The sequence below is a fragment of the Schistocerca americana genome, chromosome 1 (genome assembly GCF_021461395.2).
Source record: "Schistocerca americana isolate TAMUIC-IGC-003095 chromosome 1, iqSchAmer2.1, whole genome shotgun sequence".
NCBI classification, from domain to species: Eukaryota; Metazoa; Arthropoda; class Insecta; order Orthoptera; family Acrididae; genus Schistocerca; species Schistocerca americana.
In genome coordinates, this window is record NC_060119.1 from 217356801 (window position 1) to 217363042 (window position 6242).

Genomic DNA, 6242 nt, shown 5'->3' on the forward strand with positions numbered 1-6242 from the left:
ATTCAGAGTTTAGAGCCAAACTACCTCCGAACCATAACGTTGTCGCTTTCATTGATTAATTCGTTCTCATTTAAATATACTCTTTTGAAAAGTTTTGCTTCCTGACAGAACTTCTCTCACTTTTCTTGCTGAAATGTGATGGAAAACGTCTGCCATCATGCGAAAGGGAGAAGTGCTTTGGACAGACTGGTGCGGTCAGACCACAAATCACTTAACTATAACAGGACAGCTGTCCTATCATCTTCAGGGTGGACAGAGCCCCTTTTTCCCGTATACTGGAAACCGCCTCTAGTATCCAGAACAGCCCAGTGGAACAGAAAAATGGTTCAGATGGCTCTAAGCACTATGGGACTTAACATTGGAGGTCATCAGTCCCTAGACTAACTTACCTAAAGACATCACACACATACATGCCCGAGGCAGGATTCGAACTTGCGAGCGTAGCAGCCGCGTGGTTCCGGACTGAAGCGCCTAGAACCGCTCGGCCACCACGGCCGCCCAGTGGAACAGCCTAGAGGTGCTGCCTGGTAATACACTGATGACGCAAAATATTATGACCATTACCCACAGTGAGATTGAATCATTGGATGTAAGCGGAGCAAAGAGAAATCATGCTAGCGAAGATGCGGGCTCGACAACTTATCGTCGTGACACTGCATCCTTATTAATTAGCACGTTTTTAATTTACTCTTGTTCGAATTGAACGGTTTCGCTAGGTACACGGTATCTAACGAGATGTATCCATAATTTACTCACGAGTAGTATCGTAAATAAAATATCGTACACCTTCGTATACCTTCGTGTATCGATATGTACTTTGGATAAAAAGGTCTCCATTGATTCCAATCTCTCCGATTTGAACATCTATCTGGAATAGAGTGAGTTAGTCGATTTTCGAAAGTTTTAAGCAGAATAACACAAGCGTTAAATCAAGGAAGGTTTTCATTTGCATTAGAGATCACAGTTTTTAGAAGTTTGGAACTTGAGTTGTGGAATTACAGAGCAGATTATTAGAGAAACAGCTGGATAGTACCCAAAAGTATAATGAACAAATTAAATTTTACCTAAACTTTCAAATCTTCCTCAACACTGTCACTCAAACACCGCATTTTATCTGGTCATTTGCCTCATAATACTTCAATACTCACTGCTTGCCTTTGAAAATAAATCCTAGGAGAGCACTGATGCCGTTGGAATTGTCGAATAAAAAAATGGTTCAAATGGCTCTGAGTACTATGGGACTCAACATCTTAGGTCATAAGTCCCCTAGAACTTAGAACTACTTAAACCTAACTAACCTAAGGACATCACACACGCCCATGCCCGAGGCAGGATTCGAACCTGCAACCGTAGCAGTCCCACGGTTCCGGACTGCAGCGCCAGAACCGCTAGACCACCGCGGCCGGCTAATTGTCGAATACTTATTGGGTAGCCTTACGACTGAGCAGAATAAAACTTTGATTGCTGTGAAGATTAGCACACAGAGTGACACAAATATTGCCAAATACCGGCTAATTTCATCTCTTTGATCAGACAGAACAGATTCGAAAGAGGCGAGTGGTCATATTCTTCCGTTTTTTCACAGTGTGCTAATGTCTTATGATGACTCTAGAAATGATGCACCATTTGAAACACTATGCGGTTCACTGCTACTGGTGCCAACGGTAGCAGCAAGATTAGTTGGTGACGAATGCCTTACTGTAAGTATCCCTCTAGCATAAGCTCTGTGACACTGAAAATGTGTGTTTTTGAGTCTTTGGTGAAGCAAACGGGGTGCTACAGCAGAATGGTAATCCTCAACTTGTTCACGTTTGCGATCTGTTTCCTTGTTTAGCTCGTCTTTTATGACTCTGATTCCGTTCTATCAGAGCAAGCAGCAGGTTTACATAACTCATTTATATGCGCTTTTAAGCTGTTGTCCGTTGGTCACATACATCTCACCTGAAAGTTCTATTGTGACAGGTCTTAGGGGCTTCAAGATAAGAAGCGACGGTTTAATACTGTAAATTTCTAAAGCTGAGGAGCCAGTTCATGTGCCTCCCAAGCATGTAATAAACAGAGTTCTAACGAGTCTTTACATCTAAGATCAGCTTAAGGAACTGACTATGCGGCCAAACGTTTGGGTAAATAATATTGTAACTAATCATTAGTACAAGGTACGGTGAAAAAGGTATCATTTGAGGACGTTGCTACAGCGTGTAGGTGACGAAACACCTACGAAGCACCGACATGAAGGGATTAGTGTGGCATTCGTGTCTTTCCGACGTGCGTGCATTAAATGCGGAAACGTGGACTACGGCGACGTCGAAATAGGACCAACGTGCCGTTATTCTTTTCTTCGCTGCCGAAGGACAAACACCAGTAGACATGCGTCGGATAGTGAAGAATGTGTATGGGACAGTTACAGGTCTGTCAAAAACAACCCTAGTGGCACTGTGCTCAACAATGGTTGCTGCTGCTTCATTATAACGCACGTCCCTATATCGGAAATTTCATGACGCAGACGTATCGCCAAGTCAAGTGGAAGACATTCGAGAACCCGTCCTATAGTCCTGATCTCTCCTCATGCGATCCATTCCCTTGAAAAAGTCCTTGAAGCATGAACGATTCCTATCGGACGACGTAGTGCAGCAGACAGCCACGGAGTTTTTCACGCAGCAACCCACGGTGTTTGACCAAATGGGGATGTTTAAGCTGGTGCGTCGGAGCGGTGTCTGTTTGAGTGCTAACTGTAATTTAGCCTGACGGGCATATCGGTTCTGGATTGTACGGCCTTCGTATGGAAACTTTTTGATCGCCCCTATAGGATCACGGGCAACGGCCTTGCCGCAGTGGATACATTGGTTCCCGTGAGATCACCGAAGTTAAGCGCTGTCGGGCGTGGTCGGCACTTGGATGGGTGACCATCCAGGCCGCCATGCGCTGTTGCCATTTTTCGGGGTGCACTCAGCTTCGTGAGCTACTCGAACGAATCGACCGAATAGTAGCGGCTACGGTCAAGAAAACCATCATTACGACTGGGAGAGCGGTTGGCTGACCACACGCCCCTCCTATTCGCATCCTCAACTGAGGATGACACGACGGTCAGATGGTCCCGATGGGCCACTTGTGGCCTGAAGACGGAGTGCTTTTTTATAGGACCACCCATTACGATACCTGCTGTAGTGTATTGTATTAAGTATCAGTAGAAAAGTACTCTAAAAAAGGATCGGTGTGGAGATGAAAGAATTCGATACTGAGAAGTGTCGCCCCGCAACCGTCAGTCACTCAACGAGCGATGGTTGGCTGTCGGACGCAGTGGATTGTTTTTGACGAGGCTGACATAACACGCGCGAGTGAAGCACAGGGAACGGCGTGCGAGAGGACAACGGGAAGGGATGTGAAGGGAAGGGTAGACAAGGAAAGGGCCAATGGCTGACATTTGCGCTGACATTCAGGTCGGCAGCAGCTAGCTGGTGGCATTTGACGCTGCTTCCCTGACAGCGCCACAGGCGGCGTAGCGCTGCGGACGACGCCTGCAGCTGTATGCTACCTGCAAAGCACGTTTGTAGCATCCCGCCGCAGGTGGCAAAGTTGTTGGAGCAGCGTTTGTGCGTGCTTGCGTGTGCGCGTGCGTAAGTGTGCGTGTCGAAATTAACATAACATAAAAAAATCCACATTTTCATACAGGAAAATGTAAATAACAGACTTCGCAGCTGCTTCACTTATAGCATCGGACTTTTTCTCAATTTATTAGATTCGTGTATAACTTCGTAGCGTTTTTGTTTTGCATGCTAGTATTCTGGTTGCTATGGGTCTATTTATCGAGTGTCACTTTTTATTTGCATTTCACTGTTGCCATTTTAGTTTACACAACGTCATTTTGTCACTTAATGAATGGAGCTGTGGACGCCAGAAAATGGAGAAATCTGTACATTTCCGATGTATTCTTGTTTTTATTCGGTAGAAGGCAGCAGAAGAGGCAGACAGAAACATTTGCGCTGAGTATGTGGATAGTGCCAATGGATAGAGCACATCAAGGGAATAGTTTTTTCGTTTTAAGGAGGATCGTTTTGACATTAGTGACTCACCACATTCAGGAAGACTTTCAGGGTTTGACGAAGATAGTTTAAACGCATCAGTTCACAATTATCCACGTCAACGCACTCGGGCAAAACTGATGAACTATGGTCAATCTACCATCGCTCGATATTTGCATGCAATGATGAAGGTCCAAAAATCGGGTGTATGGGCACAGCCAAAATCACATAAATCGCCGGGTGGCCATGAATACATCTCTACTTGCTCGCCATCAACTGGCTCTTGGACAATATCTACCATATCTATTCTGTATCGTTACTGTGACGAGAAATGGTATCTTTATGTAAACATAAGGAAATGAAAGGAATGGTTTAACCAAAACAAAGCAGAAACTCCCTGTACTAGACCTGCGCGCATCCACAAAAGATAATGTTATGTATCAGGTGGAACAGCTACGATATTAATGGACTACGAAATGCTTCCCCGCCGGCCGCGGTGGTCTAGCGGTTCTAGGCGCTCAGTCCGGACCGCGCGACTGCTACGGTCGCAGGTTCGAATCCTGCCTCGGGAATGGATGTGTGTGATGTCCTTAGGTTAGTTAGGTTTAAGTAGTTCTAAGTTCTAGGGGACTGATGACCATAGATGTTAGGTCCCATAGTGCTCAGAGCCATTTGAACCATTTTTGAAATGCTTCCCCGACATGTAACCATCACTGCTGACGTTTATTGTCAACAACTGAGATGTCTTGATGACGCAATCCAAGAACAACGACCAGGAAGACTGCTTGAAATGATGCTACTCCACAATAACGCTTCCTGGCACTCTGTTGGACTGACAAAAACACACTATACAGAAGATGGGTTGCGAAGTCATTCCGCACCCACCGTATTCGCTGATCTTGCACCCTCAGAGTTTCACCTTTTCCACTCTCTATTGTACAACTTGCAAGGAACCTCCTTTCAGGATCAAAATGCACTTCGAACATGGATCGACAAGTTCTTCGTCTCAAAACCAAGTGATTTCTACAATCGCGGAATCGAAAAGTAACCCCAGCATTGACGGTTCTAAATAGTGAAGCAGAGTATATTATTGATTACTAAAGCCTCTGTTACGCACATCTGTTGTGTTTATTGAACTTATAGAAAACGCTAAGAAGTTATGTACCAACTTAATATTTCGATGTTGGCTTCTTACATCACCAAATTTATTTTGAAATTATAAGGACAGCAAGGATAAAATACAGGCAGAGAAAGATTATCTACTACTTCTACAGAAGCCAGATAGCAGTTATTAAGAGCTGAAGGATATCAAAGGGAAGCAGTGATCGAGATCCGGCTCAGACACTGTTACAGGCTATTCCCAGTATTGTCCAGTTTGTACATTCACCATACTTTAAAGGAAAACAAGGGGGAAATTCGGTAAGAGAATTAAAGCTCAGGGAGATGGAAAAAACTGCCAGTAACATTGCAATTCTGTAAAAGACAGCAGGGGCCTGAGTAGAGCAATTGAGCGGAATGGATAGTGTCTTGAAAGGAGCTGAACGTCAACAAAGGTAATGAAATGTAGTCGTATTAAATCTGGTGCTGTTGAGGGAATTAAGTGGGTGTTCAATAAGGAATGCAGCCCATTTATTTACTCGTCCAGTTTCGGTTGAAAATTGGGGGTATTTGCTGTGAGACGTCGTGGAGAGTCCCTCTTCAGCCACTAAAGTTTTATTACGATGGCTCCAACGTCGACTGGTCGAGTGGCACCATACGGGTATACAGGCCCTCCCAGTAAGGTAACGTAAAGCAGTTGCACTGAACGGAGATTGTGTTGAAAAACAGGACTTTGTAGCCAAAACGGTGAGGAATAATATTTTTGGACGCCCCTCGTAGATGAGGAAGTGAGCCACTAAAAGTAGATGCTAATAATAATAATTCTTTCATGGGACTCAATGTCTTTCTATTGGACGACACTCTGGTGATTTCCGGTCCTAACACACCACAATTGTTCAACAAGGGAAAGTTGACCTACATCATTGTGGATCCGAGCCACGAGTCGCTTCTATCGCTTCGTCATATCATTGAGACGTGAAGGCTGGGTTAAAGGCAATGTAAAAAATCCGTGAACCGGATCGCGACTGGGGACGTGACCTTTCATTTCCAGATACACGTTTTACCCCTAGACCATCAAAAATGGCTCTGAGCACTATGGGACTTAACATCTGAGGTCATCAGTCC

General features: G+C 44.7%; 1 pseudogene; it reads left to right on the forward strand.

Annotated features, from left to right (window-relative positions):
* Window positions 1-2813: 2813 nt before the first annotated feature.
* LOC124555074 lies at window positions 2814-2931 on the forward strand (annotated as a pseudogene).
* Window positions 2932-6242: the final 3311 nt, after the last annotated feature.